This window comes from Ambystoma mexicanum, chromosome 6q, assembly GCF_040938575.1.
Source record: "Ambystoma mexicanum isolate Mex_15411 chromosome 6q, UKY_AmexF1_1, whole genome shotgun sequence".
In the NCBI taxonomy this organism is placed as follows: Eukaryota; Metazoa; Chordata; class Amphibia; order Caudata; family Ambystomatidae; genus Ambystoma; species Ambystoma mexicanum.
In genome coordinates, this window is record NC_090937.1 from 116,718,977 (window position 1) to 116,740,331 (window position 21,355).

The 21,355-nt window shown below is 47.4% G+C and overlaps 1 protein-coding gene across 3 annotated transcripts in view; it reads right to left on the reverse strand.

Annotated features, from left to right (window-relative positions):
* The window catches only part of BMPR1B (bone morphogenetic protein receptor type 1B), a 492,338-nt gene that overhangs the window by 179,134 nt on the left and 291,849 nt on the right, over nt 1-21,355 (reverse strand). The window lies entirely within an intron of this gene.

Genomic DNA, 21,355 nt, shown 5'->3' on the forward strand with positions numbered 1-21,355 from the left:
GAGAACGACTGGCGTATAGTCTCCACAGAGGAGGAGAGGACCGCCAGATTGGCCGACACATGCAGGAAACCCCCGAACATGGCCGATCCCAATTGGGCCACGTCGGCACGGTGCTCTTCGTGATGACGTGCGTGCTCCTCCTGGAAAGCACGCACGGCATCACGAATCACAGCCGTGCGCATCGCGACCCCAATCAGGACCTTCTCCACACGGCCAGGGGTCCCCCTCGTCCACAGGTGGAGGGGAGTCAGATGACATGGACATCCCCTCTACCTGCGGACGGGCCTGGGACGGGGCATCCCTGCTGGTGCAAGGTGGTGCACCCACAGGTTCAGGGACAGTGACATGCACAGGCCCCTCCACGGTGACCTGTGCTGTCTCCTGCCCCTGCCCCTGGACTGCACCACTTGCACCAGCAGGGATGCCCCCAGCAGGTCCCATGTGCGCCTTAGTGGCGGCCTCCTCCTCCTCTGTGGAAACCACCAACCTGGATGGCTCCTCGCCGTCTACCGCCGTAGCAGGCCCCTGTGGGGGCTCACCCACCCCTTCCGCTGCAGCCGTGGGGGCATCCCCGCCACCTTGCTCCACAGCGCCGTCTCCGCCCTCTCCTTCACTAGCCGCTGCGTAGAGGGAGACATAGAACACAAGCATCAGGGTACTGTACAATGGTCCCCTAGACAGGAAGCAATAGCAGATGAGTGCCACTGTCAAAGTACACTTCCACCATGTCACACCACAACACATGTGTCAGTCCAGGCAAAACACACACAGTGACAGTCATGGTGCGTGCCATGGACATTTCAATGCATGTCCAATGGACTCTCGAATCATACAATGTAATGGGACTCACATGCATCATGGGTCATGCCTATCACATGCACACACTTCACCTCAGTCACATCCATCTTGCCCCGTACACCCCAATCACAGTGCATACAAGGATGACTAGGCTGCATCAGTGAATCTGTACATTGTCACAGACATGTGTCATGCATCCATGGCACTCACAAGTCACAGACACGCAGGTCAGGCACACAGACATGGATACCACATATGTATCTGGCATCAGCACCCATCCCTCGCCCCCACCCATGTCCAGGAACAGAGACTGCCATGCTCTCATGTGTGCAATCTGCACAGGGCTCCCCATGTCGCATTCAAACACATTCAACAACCGTGCGGTTCACACATTACAGGTCGCACATGCATTCCCATGATGTCCCTGCACACATACATGCGTACATGGCCTATGTCACACATGCAGGCAAGTATCAGACAACCAGCACACTGCAACATGCCCTGTCTCACACAGCAATGCTTGGCCACTTACCGCTCAACTCCAGACGGGTCTCCCTCTCAAGGACCTGGGCGTGGAGCGCTGGGTGTGCGCGTTCCAGGACCCTCAACTGGATGGAATTCATGCGGCCCCGGCCCCCCTCCACGAGGCGTCGGCCTTCATGAGGGTCCTGGACCTCAAGTCCTCCCAGCGCTTCTTGACCTTTTGGATGGTGCGGGTTGCCACCCCCTCCGCGTTGATGGCAACCACACAGTCGGCCCAGATCCTATCCCGTCCTTCCCTGTTGGCGCGGGACGATCCGAAGAGGGCATCATACTGCCCCAGGACTTGCTCCACCAGGACACCAACTTCGGTGGCAGTGAAGCTGGTGCCCCTCTGCCCCTCTGGCCGGGGGTTGCCACTGGGGTCAGATGTGGATGTGCCCGACATGGCAACCCCAGGGGCAGGAGTGGGTGGGCAACTGGGTCCTGGGGCTGGGCTGTGGAGCGATGTTATTCGAGTCGGGAGTCTTCTGTACCAGCAGGGGTGGACACAGCAACTGGACCCCTGCAGATGGCTGATGTGCAGGCACCAAATGGCAGGGCACGGTGGCAGCAGGCAGGCAGCAGCAGATGGCACGTGGGAGGCTGCTCGGGGCACTGGGGGGCAGTAATTCGGCCTTCTGGGCAGGAGCGTGGTCTTCCGTGTGTTTTCGCGTGGCCAGCTTGATACGGAGTGATTTGGCACGTGAAAATCCTGCACGTCAGCGTAAAAATCGAGGAAAGGCCCTTAGCGCGTAAGCGCGTCAGCACGCGTACGCGATTTCATTGGACCAAAGGCCCTTACAGCGTAAGCGCGTCTGTGACGTTTTGCGCACGGGCGTTGCCCTGGCAGGGCTTGGAGATCCCACGTGCCTTTATGTTCGGTACGTGCTTTTCGTGCGGTGCGTGTGTTTTCCATCCGTTGGGGTTCACACGCTATTACTTCACAGCGGGTGTTGGCTACGCGTTCTACTACACGCAAGGCAGACGGTGAGTGGTACCCCGCTCGATCGCGTGAGAAAGTTCACGCGAACCCCTGAAATGCACGTAGCACGCTCCCCCAGGCCCGATCGCGTGAGAAAGTTCACGCGAACCCCTGAAATACACGTAGCACGCTCCCCCAGGCCCGATCGCGTGAGAAAGTTCATGCGAACCCCTGAAATACACGTAGCCCGCTCCCCCAGGCCCGATCGCGTGAGAAACTTCACGCGAACCCCTGAAATACACGTAGCCCGCTCCCCCAGGCCCGATCGCGTGAGTAACTTCACGCGAACCCCTGAAATGCACGTAGCCCGCTCCCCCAGGCCCGATCGCATGAGTAACTTCACGCGAACCCCTGAAATACACGTAGCCCGCTCCCCCAGGCCCGATCGCGTGAGAAACTTCACACGAACCCCTGAAATACACGTAGCCCGCTCCCCCAGGCCCGATCGCGTGAGAAACTTCACGCGAACCCCTGAAATGCACGTAGCCCGCTCCCCCAGGCCCGATCGCGTGAGTAACTTTACGCGAACCCCTGAAATACACGTAGCCCGCTCCCCCAGGCCCGATCGCGTGAGAAAGTTCACGCGAACCCCTGAAATGCACGTAGCACGCTCCCCCAGGCCCGATCGCGTGAGAAACTTCACGCGAACCCCCAAAATACACGTGCCCCGCTCGCACAATTGCTGTATGTTGCCATTTTTGTAATGCGCAGGGACGCTACCGCCTGCCTTCGTGTGGCGGACGTGTATCGGCTTGTGCGTGGCTTTGCCCTATTCGGTTTCATGAATACGTGTGGTTCGGGTGCGTGTGGGCGTTCCCTCTGCTTCCCTGCAGTACATCCCCAGTTACGCCCTTGTTTTCGCAAGTTGTTCCCCATTCCGCGCGTTACGCCCCGTGTTCCGCCCACTTTCTAGTGTTTGCGCAGAGGTTGTGCACTTTCACTGTGCGCGTCGCGCACGTCTTTCGGGATGTTGCAGTGACGTGTGCGCCATGCACGGGTTTGGCGCACATCCCGAGGAAGACACGCGCAGGGACTTCCATGTATCGCACGCGTGCGCCTCTTTTTTTCCGCTTGCGCCTTCTTGCGCCTGCTTGCGCGTAGATTTTCGGCGCACGTTTGTTCCATGAATCGGCCCCTTAGTTTCTTAGTTTGCTAATTAGTCCCGAGTGGCCTCGTGACATACGCCTCTTTGCACCTCAAATCTATTGAAGATTCTTTACACATATACAAATACAGCTAACTATTCTTTATTGAATTTGTGTGGAACCACTAGTGCCTCCCAGCCCCCCTATACCCCCTCCCCCCGTTTTCGTTTGTCATGTTTTCACCAGTAGCCTTTTATCTGTCCATGTACACTAATGTGGTGTAATACACCGGCCAGGCACCGGATTTCCTGTTGATAACTTAAAGGAAAGGCAGGCAGGACACGCATGGGAAGAAACACATTCCCATTACGGAAGGCTTCAACCATTGTGGCGCAGCGCTAAATCAGTTCCACTGCGGCTGTTGCCTTAACTGCCACTAACCTTCACAGAATGGTCCTTTGGCGGGTTAGTCTTTAGGCACTGCACATGTTAAACAACTTCCCCACAACATTGTTAGGACAAGGCCCTCAGACTTGGGGTAGGACTCTAGGGTGGGTGAGGGTATCCTATACGTTGCTAGTTGTGGAGCTGCCATTAGAATTGATAGTATTTCCTCAATGTTTTGAAACATGGTGGACATCACTCACACAATACTGCCCCTGACACCTCATACTCTAGCAAGGGACCTATGTGCACGGTTCACTTTGGGCTGCGAGTCACCAACAGTGCTACTCTACTTAAAATAAAAGGTTATCTAAATAACCATGGGGTGAGTGGGAAAAGCTTTAATTTATGTCTTCTAAAGTATCGACAAGAATGGTGATTTATTTCTCCAATTGTTTTGACCAAACCAATTACACTTTAAGGTGAAATTGTGTGTGTGTGCGAGGTGGCGAACATCAACTTAAACTAAGCCTCGTCGGGCCACCAAAGGAAACCACAAAAGTACCGGGTTTATGCTATGGATCAGAAGAAACGACCCCACTCGGAGCCTTCTCTTCTTGGTGGATTTTCCGCAGATAGTTCCACAGCTGCCTCAATCCTTGGCAAACAGGATAGGATGTAACTGCACAAATCACGTTCTGCCAAAGCAACAGCTTGCACTGCTGCTATAGGAGTTTACCATTATCGGGGGATGGTTCAATTCCGGTTGGTCTGTGTCCCTCCCCTGGTTTGCTCTTGCTCACTCTGCTTCAAAACATTTTGGCATGGACACTGACTTTTAGTTCCTCAGTGCTATGTCTCAATTCAACTGACGCCACTGGGGCTAGCAGCAATGATGCATCCTTCCCGAGACCCCACCACTGCTCTTGGCCTTGGGGTCTATAAATTTAACAGGCCGTGCCTTGCGTGGTAGCAGAGATAGGTGAGCCTTAGAATGTTTGTTTGGATACCCTGCCACTCTACCTGCTTAGACACACACATTGTTAATACAATTATGAAAAAATGCCATTGTGACAAGGTGCAGGGAGGGGAATGGAAAACACACACAGTCTATGGATCGCATCAGCCGGTATATCTAACTCATGGATGCCAATTGTCATGTTGGATTTCCGCTATAGGGAGAGAACCTCAGGCACATGACATCTGGTTTACCACGGGGGAGGGTGCCTAATAAGTTGTGGGCTGCCTTATGTCACCATCCCCATGATGGAGACAACTTTCTTACACCAGGCTATGCTAGAATAAGCACAATCTGTGACCCCGGACATGGGGAGGAGAGGTCGAAGAACCACCAGGCATAGAACATTGAGGGATGGGATAAATGGCTGCATAAGCACTGTAGGGGCACCATAGCATAATTTTGTACCCCAAATTCTGTTGCTTATGGCACTAAACTGTTGTTTTTTTCCTTCTATTTTTTAAAAACATGAAAATGACCGATTCCCAGGGTGAAAGAAAGTCTGTGTTTCACTGGGTTATCATTCAGCAAGCAGTCACAATACATGTTTTTTTTTTATTTTGCTTGCACAGCATAGTTAAGACTGGGAATCTGGGAATATATTTGTAAATATGGTTCACTAAGATATTTCCGGGCATATGGCTTATGGAGCAGCAGCATAAAATATTAATAGTAAGGCAGAGTTCAGCGCTGCTCGATCCAGCCTTTTGGGGCTGTCCTGCAGACACTAGGTCGGAAATAGAGCCTACCTGTGGCTGCAAAGGAACGCCACATCATAATGTTTCAGTACCGAGTGCAAAGATTCGATGTGTTATGATATGTGCATTTTAACGGAGGTGCAGCTACGGATATCATGTGAAGATGTTTATCCATTCCATGTTCGTGGCACATAAGCTCAAGCAATTTCACTGAAAATTTTTCCCTAGAGTTACATCTTTTGTAAGGGTATTTAGGGGCTCAAGCCCCGCCCCATAATGTGGGTGCTGATATAAGTTACACAGATGTCAGTAACCAACCCTACAGCAGCACACCAGCCACTTGTACTCCCTAGAAGGAAGCAAATACCCACAACAAAAAAGGAAGCAATGGATACATTGGAGTCAGCCCCCTGCCTCCACCCGCACAGCTGCATGAATATGTTTGGATTGGTGCCACCAGCAGAGCAATGCCGCAGGAAGGAGCGCTAACGAACATTACTGCTGCCTGATATGAAGAGGGGGAAGTTTAATGCAAAAATGCATCTTTGAAGCTGCATGAATGACGAGGTGCAATGCATTTTTATTTGCCTAAACAAAATACTTGCAGTCAGAGTCACTTTTTTACTCCCATAAAAATATTGTTTCGCCCAACTTGAAAATCCCATGAGAAAAGCATTCCCACTTCACAACCTGACCTGGAGCCTTTTCTGGAACATTGCGGTATAGCTTGTGTTGGACCAATCAAAAGGTCATTCAAATCAATAGATTATTTTTGACCATAGTCAAAATGGCAGCAGGGTGAAAGCCTGCAGCAGTACAGATTGCATATAATATAACTTGATCCTAAAATGGCGCCCAAAGCCCTCTATAGAAAACATGTCCTTTTCTAAAAACCAGATGTGTGCAACAAGCAGATTTTAATCAACAATCAGTTGTCTGGTGCCATTAACTTCGAGTTCCAGACATCCAGACCAAACATTAGTGATATTTTATCTCTCCACACGGTAGACACAATCAGAAGCGTACGTTTGGAAAACAAATAATATCTCCAGGATAACACAGCTTCTTTTGGACAATTCAGAAAACTACCAGGAGTAACTCTTGAGTTGTTCCTGACGAGTATTTCATTCACAAACAATTTGCTGGTAGTGACTCTAAATTATTCCTAGCTAGTGCAGGGTGAAATTGAAAACTAAAAATCGCAGATGCGTTTGCCGAAATTCACGGCAAAGCCACCTTCTACTTTTACGTACGTTTGGCCTGGATTCTTACCCTTTCCACTGTAAAGTGAGACTCCCACGACTAAAACCAGAAATACATGGGCGCATGAAGCATGCACCAATATTTCAGGTTTCACGTTGACGGTTTTGTTGCGATGAATACAATTTTTACCGTGAAAAAGGTGGGAGTGATTGATCTATAAGGTCAATTCTATCGATTTCGCTCTGGTCTATCTCTAGGAGTAAGTTAAGAGTAAGTCCGAGTTAGCACCGGTAACTTCGTCGCAAATCATCCCCTTTCTAGCCTTAATAAAAAGGGTCACAATGATGCTTTCTTTACCTTATTATTTGCTTGGAAAACACAGATATTTTCACAATTGACATGCCTCTAATCATAGCTCTCCACGAGTAGGTCTAACATCAGAAGTCAGCAATTTGAATGTTCCTCCCTTCGCAATGAGCGAACAACTCTAGCTGGTATTGCATGTGAACAACCTAAACACCCCACTCCCACACACACACACACACACACACACCCACACACACACCAATAATTGCATTGAACATTGAGGGATCATGAACAGCTGAAAAAGTCTTTCATTAAGCTCCTGAAGATCCCATTCAATGGTGCCTTTGATGCTCAGGAAAGAGACACATTGTGAAACATCTGGATTTAGTCACTTATGAGTGACGTGCCACATTATCTAGGATTGGGCTATTCTGCGTGTGAAGCCTTTACCTCACTTTAGCAGTCGCAAATGATGTCATGCAGCAATGGTGAGACTTTGCATTGGTGAAACTCTCCAGTGCATTCACTAACCGTGCACTGGCAAAGGCTGACATCAAGGATGCTGTGCAAATGGACAGGCTGGCAAAATTCAGACACCCTGCCTACATCCCATTAGCACGTCCCCCAGATATAGACCTCAAGGGAACGTCAGGCATCTCTGCGCGGTAATGTGAGTGGCATTCCCCAGCAGTCATTCCGATTAACTTGATAGAGTGGATTCCTCAACTTCCCCAAAAAGTTGGAGTAAGGCTTGGTAGGGTATGACAGCGGCAGCATTCTAAAGCACAGGCAAGGGCGCAAAAATAGAGACGGGTATTACAAGTACATTTTAAAAATGTTCACACAGGTACCGGTTATACCCGTATATTATTTTAGCATGTAGGTTTCAATACCCGCGTTCATGATCAGGTTTATCCGGCATCTTCATGACTACTCTATGAACTTGGACCTGACACAAGAGGCCATAGTTGGTTGTAGCAAAGTTCAGGTAGCTTCAAACCACACAAGCCATACAAGTTATTCGGAAATTAAAAAGGTACAACTTCATATTGGAGGTTTAAAAATGAGTCAACATTTCCCACCGTAATATGCACTTCATAGCCTGAAGAAAACCGTTATTATTACTGGTTTAGCATCTACTAGAGGTTTCTGAAATATACAAGGAAGGTATTTGTCTACATATATCAAAGTCAAGTAACAAGTTGGACACACATCAAAATTACAACTACAGTGGAACGACTGACCCCAAAACGAAAGATATTCCACCAAAAATGAGCTTTCGTTTTTTATCTTTATCATGACTCTTTGGAGGCAGAACGCAATAGGAGTTGGCAGCAGTGTTCACCTCCCCATTATCACCTGAGTAAGAGAAGCGTACAATGTTCCAGAGAGAGGTTAGGTGCTTATCCACCCTCACCCCTCTCAATGGGTGTTAGTTTTGAGGATGAACAAGCCAGCACACCTGCAATGCAGGCTTGGAAGGATGAACTGGGATTCACGCTGGGGATCTTGCAAGAGGTACAGTCCCTCCTAAGGAATCGTAGCTTGAGAGAATCCCTAGCGGATTAGCCGCCTTGATGGTCGTCACAGCATTAGATATAACTCTCTTCCCAAAAGCACTGCACTGTTTGCCCTCCTTGTCTGGGGTACCAAGCATGGGGGGTGGGGGTTTGGCATTACTCTTATGTGCCGCTGCAGAAACAACAGAGGCTGGGCAAGGCTGTGTGCACAGGCATTTTGGCATGGAATCTGGTACCCTATATTTTTTCTAATGGTGGTCCTTCTTGGGGGGCATCGAGAAGGGGATTTTCATGACAAGGAAACCATCTTCACGTATATCTACTAGCATAGGAATGGAAACAATAGACTTCCAGGAAGATTATCGTCTCCGATAAAAAAAAAAAAGAATTCTGTCCCTGGAGATGATCAAAAAGCTTGGCCACCCCCATCATGAGTTAAAGGACCCAATTTCATTTGGCAGCGAGTCTCTTGGTGATAGCTCGGCTGGCTCAGCATCACCTGGCACTATGTCTTCAAACTGATCTATGGTCTTTGTGCCTGAAGAACCACCTGACGGATAATCATCAGCATCGGTATCTGTGAGGGTGACAGGTGGCAGAGATGTAGCCTGTGGAAGAGGTCTAGATGGGGGGGAGGCAGCTAAGCCCTCTCTTGCTGGGAACTTCCAAGGTTGCTCTTGAGGAGGCAATGATGGAGCAGGAAGGCGATGCTGGAGGGCCGGGAGGATAGCTCAGGGACAACACACTTGCCTTGGAAGCAAGACGACTCAGAACAAAAGGTTGAGTAGGAGGCGGTTAAGTAGGGCATTGAGTGTAGTAAGGCCTTGTTTTGGAAGAGCTGGTAGGGGCATGCCGAGAAGAGGCTGGACAGCTCCTTCTTGTTCTTCTTCATAGTCAGAGAAAATAGCCTCCAGAGGATCAATGTCCAATTCCTTGCTCAGCTGTAGCCGTTGCTCAGGAGGGGCCATGAATGGACAGAGGTTGAAGGTAGTACATAGGGAGCCAGTGAAAACAGTGGCTGAGCCCGCGTAGGCTTTCATAGGAATGCCAAAGCTGATGGTACATCCATGTCGACAGTAATTCCTCTTAGGAACGTCGAACCCAGTGTCCTCTGCACTAACTCGTAGACTATCAAGATGATGGTTTAGACTGCAAAGATGTGGACGTTTTTGTTTTCGACAAGCTGGTTGAAGGAGTAGGAATGGTTATGCTAGCAGTTATGTTGGTCGCGGACGAAGTGGTAGCGGTTGACAAGATGGTCGACAAGGCCGCCGACTGAGTCATCGACGAAGTGGTCGTCCGGGAGGACATTGTTACTGACAATAATTTGAGCCGATGATGGGTCATCATTGGGGTAGTCGTTGAAGAGGGGTCGGTAGTTGTGGACGAGCGCTGTTCCTTAGACAATGTATCTGTAGAGAACAGTGTTTTAAGCAATGAAACAGTCAACGAGATGGCCGCTGGCATAGAGCAGCCCAAGAGTGCAGCACATTTCCCTTCTTTGCTCTCTACCCTCTGAAAAATTCCTTGTGGGACCTCAACCTATTTAAAGAGGGAGTGTACTCTAGGGGTCTGCTGTGCCTGGCAGAGGAATAACTGTGGACAGAGTCTGAGTCAGAGGTCCAGGCACTCCCATATAACCATGCCAATAACCTGCAGTGCTGCACCTTGCGAGTCTCGGATGATAACAGTTGGAAGATGGAACAGCTATTTAATGGTCCCGATATAAGCAGTAGACACTACTCATGAAGATCTTCGATGTAGAAGTTCTTGAGGTTACATTTTGAACATGCCTTTAAAAGGGCATCTCTTCCTCATGTCTGCCATGTCACAGACCAACGAAGGTCTCAGATGGGATTGAAACTCTGAGGTGGAAAGGGCCAAATTCTTCACTGGTAACAGATCACCGTAGTCGCGAAGCTATGGGGCACCAAACAACATGATGTTGAAGAAAGAATTTATGAAACGTAGATTAAAAACCTTCGAATTTCTGAAGAGAAAAATTGAGGGCTCTCAAAATGTGAAGATGGCCACCAGGGATGAGGCTAGGGGGGCCTGTCTAATTGGCTGTAGGCAGCATCGCCCAAAAGCAAGAATAGAGTACTAAAGTGACAAGCCGGTTTAAACGTTATCGGTAAACCGCTTTAATATTACTGATGATTCCCAACCTGATGATGGGGAGTATTCAATGAGCACGTAAATCCATGAAAGATCCAGTGCTGGAGAATATTGTTTTCCAAATCGTGGGATCTTTAGTGGATATATTAATTAATTTAATTAATCTTTTAAAATGCACTTAATACCGGACACCAGTTCCTAAGCGCAGGACCGGGATTCAAACCTGTGTTGCTATGCTTTGTTTTCCTTCCAAGACAAATGCGTTGCCCCAGAGCTATTCCCGGCCTAATATTAATATATGAATTCAAATGAAAAAATATCAATGTGATGCACAGAATTTTCAAATGATAGTTAGGCAGAGAGAAGAGACAAAATCGTGTCGTTGAGGGAAAGCAGTAAAAAGCTATAACAATGAGGGTGCAAGAGACATTCTATTGAAGCGGTTAATCACATGTAACATAGTGCATATTATTAAATAGTTATGTCACCAGTATGCACACTTCTGTCACATCATATAACTATACCTCTGTTTAAAACAAGCATTGGTCATGCCAACAGTTTTGGCTTTTGTGTAAAGATGGGAATGGCATTTGCCAGGCACTAGAGTAATAGCACTAACTGGCCATTAATGGCAGCAGCTGCAAAATAGTGCAAGTACTGGGGCAGCGCCTGGCAAATGTCTATCTTATACATATACAGAAGCTGAAGCTGTTGGCTTTGCCAATACTTCCATGACGGATATGCATACTGCTTATAAATCAAGTGGCTGAAGGCAGGCCTGGTTAAGACAACTTTATTACAACAGTAGCGCGTTCACAGCACCGTGATGCTAAGACTTGAGAAAGCTGTTTTGGGATAGGAGGGGCAGGAAGTGGGTGAGAATGGCCACAGAGATTAGCATGCCATGGGCAGTCAATGGGTGAGTATATAACCAAACAACACCTACAAGCATTGTGTCCCTCCTCATATGCCATCTCCCCATAGCAGCGGTACTCGGATGCAATAGATTGGGCTAATAGGTGGCGCTGAAGCGCCACCTTACAGGCAAAACTAAAACTAAGGGGTGGGGGAATTAGAAGAGACCAGATCAGTGCTTTCTGATGACACAGTGCTTTGACGACATAACATGTGGCAGGGGGTGCTACGCAAATAAAAGTTACCATAGCATAAACACTGGTAGAACTCTATGGGAGAGTGCTGTCTATGTGCAGTTGTAGAACTGTTGAGTTTGCCTTGAGTGCAGCAAGGCTGCAGGTATCATTGCTAGGGTAATTGGAGCTGGTATGTGGGCCAAGCCGCCACACTTCAGGCAAAACTAAATGTCTACTAGCTCACGCTCTGAACTAACCACAAACCATTATCCCCGTGCTTTCTCGCAATTGCATCAATTTGCTAACGCTGTCCCGGAGGGAAGGCAACGCTTTACTGCAACCGAACGATGAGGAGTGGTTTGACACCTCGTCCTGCAAGCCAACCTCCAGAGCCACTGCTGGTGAGAACGGGCAGTCACTGACAGCAGTGAAATGCACCCCACTAGAAGGGCTATGCTGCAAGATGTGCTAGGCTGAATCGCAGAAAAATGAGTGCAATTTTAGAACAAAGTAACATGAAAAAACGGAAGACATTGCAGCCTAAAATAAGATCTGCTGGTAGCGGACCTTAAAAGGTGACAGCCGAATAGAGTGCTCCTATAAACTACCGTGAGTGTTATTGTGAGTTGTAACTGATGACTGAGTGGTTTTACTTGTGCTCCTCATTGTTTTTTTTTTTTAGATATGTTGCTGGAGGGAAGGACAGCATTTTGCAACGACAGCGGTAAACAATGCTGGGAAAGATGTATTCTATGGTGGTATTTTACCGTTTTCGGTAATTACGACTGATCACAGTTACCTGCGGTGGTAAAGCAGTAACGCTGATAGAAATAGGTGTAAACACAGAAGTGCCAGAATTTCCGCCCAGAAAGGAGCAGTAATGTAATGCCTGCAACATGTCCACCAGCTTGAGTGAGAGCTGTCGTGTCCTTGAAGCAAGCTCTCCCCCCCGCCCCTCCCCCCTCTCTCTCATAATGTAATGATGGTAATCTTGGGATCGGGGAATTCACGACGAATGAGAGCCGAGGGGCCGCTAACAGCCATGCTGGAAACGTCAGCTGTAGAGCCGTGCAATGAAATGCCTTGGCGTTGCTAGGGAGCCCGCACTCTGCCAGCATTGCGTGAATAAAAGATGGTCGCAGAACATTTATGACGGACACGCTACAAAAAGCAGACACGTGTGATTGCATAACTGCAATAAAATAAAGTCTGGGAATTGTTAGACGCATCTGTGGCCTCCAGTCACTTCATTACAGAGTAATATTAACTTGGATTGCGCAAGAGCAGGGATGATGTCGGATTGCAGGCATCGGCGGGCCTTGTGCCCGTGTGCGCCGTGCAGCTTGAAGGGCCTAGGGCAGGGGTCTCCAACCTTTATGTTAGCTAGAGCTACTTGTAGCAGAGGCCAACAGTGGGGAGCTACTAGCGGGCGATATCGGGGTGGGGATATTTATAAACCTCAGAATTTTTACCAATATTTTTTTGGCTCGATTATTTCCCCTCTATAAACAGATGGACTAACATATGCCTTCACGAATATATTAAGAACTTCAAAAACGTCTTTGTTGCATTATTATTTAGTAGTAGCTGTCTCAAAAAGACAGATATTTGTTGGACTACCACACAAATATCTTGTAATTTTTGTGCCCCTTCCTTTGCATTTTATGCAGGCTTTCTATGATATGATATGGCATTTGTAACGTGCCTATACACAAGTGTTTCAAGGCGCGACGAGGCAGGGAGGGGGGAACAAGGGGAGACAGACAACGATCCTACTAGGCCAGGTGTCATTCAGATCGCGCAAGTGCATGGGTAGGGGGGACGGGAAAAGTGCAAGGGGGAAAGGGAGAGGGGAAAGTGCAGTACAGGGTTAGTAATGAACAAGATAAATAATAAGGGCCAGCTGGTGGCAAGTGCAAGATAAGTGCAGACAAGTGCTGGGAAGGGGGGCTGTAGGGATACAGAGACAGTCCCGCAGTGCAGGGGTTGCCAGGAAGGCAGTGCAGGGGAGAGTGGCTGGGCCAAGGACCGAGATTGGTGAGTGGCCCAGTAGCTGATTCAGTACAGTTTCAGTGATTTAGCAGGGGAGAGGGAGAGAGAAAGCAGAAGCAAAGAGGAAGGTTTTGAGGTGCTTGTGGAACCGGAGATGGTTCTCCTCAAGTTTCAGGGAGGCAGGAAGGCTGTTCCAGAGGGACGCCCCTGCTGCGGAGAGAGATCTCCCCCCAACTCGTTGCTTGGAGAAGCGGCTGACCCTGAGGGAGTTGGAGGCGGAAGAGCGAAGTGCTCGAGAAGGAAGATATTTAGGAAGGGAGAGTTGAAGGCAATTTGGCCCCAGAAGGCCTTGTGGACAATGCAGAGGGTTTTGAACTTAATCCTCGCAGCCACAGGGAGCCAGTGAAGCGATTTCAGTCCTGGAGAGATACGGTCCCTGGGCTTGAGGCCAAGGACAAGTCTCACAATCCTGTTCTGGATGAGTTGCAGAGGGTGGAGAGTAGAGGCAGGCAGATTTAGATAGAGGCTGTTACAGTAGTCCAGCTTCGAATGAACCAGGGCTCCGGAGACAGTGAGCTTCTGGGGGAAGGAGAGGAAAGGAAGGATACCTCTGAGGAGGTGCAGCTGGTAGTGTGACTTCTTAGAAACGTCAGAAATGTGAGGAGAGGAGGAGAGTGTGGAGTCGAAGATGACCCCAAGGTTTTTTGCCTCGCAGGTAGGAGCAGGAAGAGGGCCAAGAGGCCGGCCAGAGAGCTGCAGGGAAGGAGGGAGTGGGTGTGCAGATGAGTAGAATCTCGGTCTTACTGGCATTAAGGCAGAGGTCGTTGGCGGCACACCATTCCTGGATAGCAGAAGGACAGTCAGAGATGAGGGAAGGAGAAGAGGAGGCCGAGGGTAGCCTGAAAATGAGCTGGGTATCATCCGCATAGCACTGAAAATTGGGGCAGAGAGCAGCGATGCGGTGGACGAGAAGTGCCAGATACTGGTTGAACAGCCAGGGAGAGAGGTTAGAACCCTAGGGGACACCACAGGTAGAGAAAAAGATGTCAGACAGGAAAGACCCCAGTTGGACCTGGGAGGGTCGATTTGAGAGGAAAGGTCAGCCAAGCCAGAGCCTGACCAGTGATACCCAGGTTATCACGGAGACGGTTAAGCAGGATGGTATGGTCAGCCTCTAGGCACACTATTGTTTTCCAAATGTGCATTTCACACTTCCAAAAAAATTAAAATTAAAATAAAAAGTAATTTCCTAATTGAAAAATGCTGCTGCGTTCACAAGTTTTCTTTGACATTTTATTTTTGTCAGACACCACACATACTCCGCTATTTGCCGGTAAGATAGCTCAGCGGGTTGAGCACTCGCTGCTGTGATCTGCGAGTGATCTGCAGGTTGCAGGTTCGAATCCCGGCAAAGCCAACTCAGCCTTTCATACTTCTGAGGTCGATAAATGAGTACCAATTTCAGTTGGGCGATATTGCATGTAAATATGTGCTCTGTAAAGCGCTTTGGATTAAGGCGCTATATAAATAACACATTATTATCATTATTTGTGTGCCCCTCTGTGTTTTAGCACAAGTTATATTTATAAAGATGTTATATGATTGTCAAACTGGTTAATCACAAATAAATGCTTCTGTTATTGTGACAGCAGTTTTTAGGAAATTAAACTGTGGGTTCATGGGTGCCAAATTTTGATTTTCACTACAGGGGCAGAAATATCCCCACCTTAGCCCTGAATATAAGCAAGAAACCAGCTCAACCCAAAAACCGGCCAAAAACATTGTATAGAACTTTTTTTTTTCATAAGGCATTGGAAAAAGTCATACGATTAACAACCTGTAGTTTTGAATATATAACATCTCAGCATCGGTCTGTCAACCTGCTGAGCTACCCTGGTAGGCTTCTACTGTACAGCGTGTCTATGGATCGCTTAATGTACTAAAAGTGGGTGCACCTGTGTCATGGAAGTGATTTAAATTGGAAATGTACAGTGTGGAATTTGGAAAGAAGCCACATGAAGGAAATTGCACCATTTTATAAATATTATTTTGAACATTTCCAGGCGAGCAGCAGTGCTACTGTGATATTTTCATTACGAGGTCCCAATGATCCTGCCCCAGCCCCTCCAACATCTCTGGCAAACAAGAGCAGCTTGCTTAAGCAAGACAGTGTCGTGGGGGCGCACAAGGCCAACTGTGGTACTACAGGCGGCCTGCAGAAGCAGAACGTGATACTGACATCTGTCAGTGGATTTACAAGCAGCTCCAAGTGGCACAGCAGCAAAGCTCTCTGCCCGCAATTGGGACGACCAGGGTTCGGATCCTGAACACAGGAAAATAACTGCAAAGCGCACCATTAAATAATGTAGCTTAGGAAAATGTTATTTTTCGGTATCTTCAGCGCGGGCGACTGAAAAGGCTCAGGCGAGCTACTAGTCGCCCGCGATCCACTGTTTGGTGACCTCTGGCCTAGGGCTTTTGCAGACCCTGAAGTGTTTGCCACCAGAGTATGGCTCGGGATGGGTGGCAGACCCAACTTACCGCTGACGCGATTTAAGAGAAACCAGATGGCTATTTGGCAGTGTGACTTTTGCCTCCGATGCTGGCTGGATTCACTGTGGGGGAGTGGATTAGTTGTCAGTTTGATAGAGCTTTTTTAATTTGTATTACTGATGCATGTTACTCTTCATCACTCGAGGATTCACACGCAGCCCTGTTATTGCCACCAGCCCAGTTTACAAATCTTTTTCTTAAAGCATTTTGAAAATTGCATACTGCTTCCAGAGACCCCCTGATACTCGACTGGATTGTCAAGGAAAGACACGGATGCGAATAACATGGAGCGTTGAACCCCAAACATTTCTTGCTACACTGATACAAAACTCATTGCAGATTAAGAAGCACCAATGTGTATGTGTGTGTTCACGCAAGCACGCCACTCCCATTTTTCTCCAAACTTCAAAAGGCACGAAATATCAAGGGCCCGATTCATGGAACTTTTAGCGCGGTGCAAAGTGACTTTGCATTGCCACAAAACACCCTGATTCACAAGTTTCATGAATCGGGCCCCAAGTTTGTTTGTTTGTTTGTTTATTTATTTTGTATAGCGCTCCTGACCCAGAGGTATATGGGCGCTTAAGCATCAGGTTACAGGCATAGGTAAGAACATTTGTACATTTGTGCAGCATATGTATAGTTACAAAAAGCAGTTATGAAAGCAGTTATATCCCATGACCTCTTTGCCTACCAATTTAATTTAATCCGGCACGCACCATACAACCCACTGGGTGATTACCCTATATGAGCACACTGTTACTTCCAAGTTAGGTTTGCACTTTATTCACATGAATACATGTATGCAGATTTTGTCATGTGTGGTCAATTGGTAGGGTACCCAGACGTCTCAGAATTGGGCTCTCTGTCCCCCTGTCCTGAGTTTTTTTTATTTAAAAACGCCGTCTCCGTTTTGGTAAAAGGGAGGGTAACAGTCCCTGTTTTTTCATTCCCAACAATGTAAACTTAATAAAGATTACTATATTTTAAGAATGTTGCCACCTGAGGATGAGCTCAAACCCCCAACCTTCCAGGTACCAACCAAATGCATTACCTGCTTGCACTACAGAGACCGGCTGAGGAGCAAGTAAATATTATAGCATGTAATGTCAAAGAGAGTAACAGGTTCTGTGTTATTTACGTGCTTTTATCAACAGTCAAAACCGCACAATTTGTATCTGCACTGTGGGATTGAGGTGGGCAGGGGCTGTCAAGGGAGAGAGACGGTTAAGTGGTGTAGTCTTTCTTTTATGTGGTTGGCCGTCTGTTATGCTTTTGTGGTTGGCCATCCCATTTTTTGGCCTTGGGAATCTGGTCACCGTAGCAATTGGTGCAAACACAACAATGTAACTGGCTGGTCAGGAAGGGGGGCGAAACCCCGATAGGCCGATTTTGCATATGCAAAGCTATAGCCAAAGGAGTGGTTAAAAGCAGGCAATGGAAATGAGGGACAGAACTACATTTGGGCCAAAGCTCATGCAGGACCTGGTCAGTCAGAAGAAACTAATAACTCCCATGATGCCACTTGTTTGTTCCTAAATGTTAATTCAGAGTTGGGAGAGGGGCAAATGTGCAGGGACCACTTATGATTTTTTTAATCAACATATGATGGATGTCTTTATTTATTCACTATTTGGTACAGCTATTTTCATTTTATGTGTTATTTTAATATGTTCACATTCAAATCTGCCATTGGGAGAAAAATTAACAAATTCCCATGATTGCAACACTTAGGGCCTGATTCAAGGAAAAGTGCACATTTATCCCGTGAGGGCTGCACGCCGAGAACGACACTGCGCGAGCCTGCGCGCAGAATAAAAATGCACGCTCTGTGGATTCATGGAATTGTTTGTGCAAATTAACCGTATACGCAAGTCGCGACCGGAATGCCCCAACGGTCCCACACGCAGAGCAAAAATGCCAGAACAGCCACCTTTGGTGCTCCCCCTGGCGCAAATAGATACACCCTTCAAACAGTGCGTGGGGTCCCCCGCAAGCAGGCCTGCATCTCGGTGACCCTGCGGAGCACCCCCCGTAACTGGTACCGGCACCCAGACAACATGCATACGATTTATTGTAACTCAGGTACACCTCGGAAAATCTATGTGCGAACCCCTGTAAACCGTTCCTGGACCTTGCCTGCATACGCGCAGCCCTAAATTAGATTGGCACCTTAGCTGCGAACATGCACCCTTAAATCCGTCACCCGATCTTACCACTGCACAGTGATTCCTATGCGCAAGTGCCTCTACGCCTGCCTTCGGCTGGCGGATAGTATGAGGGCTTTGCATGCCCATTTCCCCACCGAGAGGTTGCGCGGTTGGATCCATGAATAAGTATTGTTGCGTGCAATAGTGGGCATGCAATGGACTGCCTGAGGCCCGTCCCTCGTAACGCCCACATTTTCCCTTGTTTTTCCTCATTTTCCACGTTCCACCCCCTACATTGCTCTCTGCGCAAGCCATGCCCACGCTCTGCATGGTGTCTCGTGCAAGGCACTCATTCTCGCAGTGACGTGCAGAGCCTGTGCAAAGTCCACGAAATGTATGAAAAAGTCCAATGCAGTTGATTCCAAGAATTGGCTAACAGGATTTTGCACATGGTTTGGCGCACAAAAAGACCCGATTTTCTGCGCAGATAATTCCATAAATCGGGCCCTTTGTATTAGGGATGTAACGGTATAACGGTATAACGTTAAGGATACCGTGAACCACTTAATTGAACAATAATAACCATCACATTGATTATACCGTTATACCGTTCATACCGTTAAGTGTGCTTTTCAATCTGATTTGGAAAGGCTGCAGTAAGCAAATGCTGCGCAGTCTTGGTCTTGCACTGTTGGATGTGCCGTCTGCCAAGTAGTTTCAGTTGGAGCAGTTTTTAATGACATTCCATAAACCACACGTGCCTGAGACAAAATCAATATGTTAGCATAGGAAGAATACATACAGTGCCAAGAAGGAAAAGGGTTTACTTTGGGTTGGCGGCTTTGGGGTTAATATATTTATAATGGATAATGTTTTCTAAACATATGACAATGGGGGATTTCCCTGGTTCTATCATTGAATTTATATATAATTAGTCACACTGCGAAATTCACTCATCTCTGTGGGTATTCCCTGCTGCCATACCAAAGGGTAACTTGTCTGTGATTACTAAACACCTTTTGGCCTGCAAGTAAACTAAAGGCTGTAACGTAAAGAGAGTGCGTGTGTGTGTATGCGCACAAGCGTATACTACCATCAGACTCCATTGATCTGTGGCATGCAGGTTATCAAGATGGCAACATGTTCATCTTCACCAGTAGCCAGTGGGGGAGCTAAAAGCCTAAATGACCACTTAAGAAAAGCTATTCAGTTTGCTTTGCCAGTCGCAGCAGGGCTCCCCCGCTCCTCCTCTCCACAGGTGTGTTTGTGTTTGGGGGAAGCAAGGGGTGGCATTTCAGTGGAAAGTATATTGAAAAGCCCAATTCTGGCCCTGGGTGCCTGGTTTTGTTTGTGATGATAAATCTGACAGTTTATGACCTTTTAGAAAATATTTGTTAAGATTAGTTAACTCCACCTGCTATACCGCGATAACCATGATATACCGTCATTTGGCAAGAAGGTTATTGTACCGTGAAAAAACTAATACCGTGACATCCCTACTTTGTATGCATGTGGTGCGCCTTGTGGAATTTGCACACTGTGCAAATGGGATTCTTTGAAATTAGAATGTGTGCACAGTGGATTCCCCAACATCTCTGGGAGGCATTAGGAGGTTGGGTCTAAATCACCCGTTGCATAATAAGTGGTACTAGGTAGAAATTAACTTTTGAGAAGATTTGGGATTGTTTGTGATGGAGTTCTGTTTGAGCCCAAATCAAAGGCCAGATCAAAACATAGTACTGATTTGGTTTCCAGTAATGAATAAGAATTGTAGAGGAAGAACGGTCTATGCTTGGTTCACGTGTTGGCTGTCTGATGAGTTTTTTTTTTGTACCCATCAAATAATTTAAAAAATCTTTTCGAAGATAACCTTGCAAGGAGCCATTGTGTTTGTGCAATGTGATTAAGGTCAACTGGTGCATCATGTATATGTTTAGACCTTTGTGGATTAGAGTGCAATAAGGTCTACACAAACCCTTACATGCATTTGTCAGACGTCTCGATGATTCAAGAGTGAAGCCAATGGTTTGAGAGTATGTTGGCATTTCGGATAACTTTAGCAGCATGTGTGGAAAAGTGGGCGTATGGTTTAGTTGCTGACATTGCGGCCAAGGCGGCAGCCTCTCTCCGAGAGCGGACCAGTCCTTCCCGAACTTCAGGCGAAATACCATATTGGCTCTCAGCCAATGACCAATGACTTACCTATGATCACTTCTGGATAGTTTGAGCCTCTCTCAAACGTAGATACACAATTCCTCTGCGCCCTAACACATGTCACCGACTGTCAAATATGTTTTTGTTGTACTTCTTCTGTAGCAGCTCTACATCTCTCTGTATATAATTTGACTCCATCTATTCTAACTTATGATACTGTATACTGTTCCCGTCATTACGGATATGTTTACTATAACCACTGGAACTCACGACAAGCTATATTTGTAACTTCTGTAAACGCGCCCAGATACCTCTGGGTTTGGTGCGCTTTATAAATCAATAAACAAACAAACAAAGAAGGGAGCCATGTTCTAATCCTTGATTTGACCCAGAAAAAGATGCGATTCCAGGAAAACACTTCACCCCAGATTTACAAATGTGTTTTTCAATGGAGCAGTCGCATTGAAAAATACTTTGTAAATTCTCCCACATATCCATGGGCCCAATTTTTAAATTTGTAAAAAAAAAAAAAAAAAACACAAACAAAAAAACAGCGTATTGCAGTGTCTGAACTGTAGTCCTATCTGATGCAGTTATCTGCAATCACCACAACTAGAAACCCGCCTGGCACAGCGCACATCAGGCTTGTGATGCTCCGAATATTCGAAACACTCAATAATATGTGTGTGGTACTACCTGCCGGTAGCCAGCAGTAATTAAGATAGGGAAGGTCTGATTTATAGCAGTTCGGCGTCTTGATTTAGGCAGTGGGCACAATGTG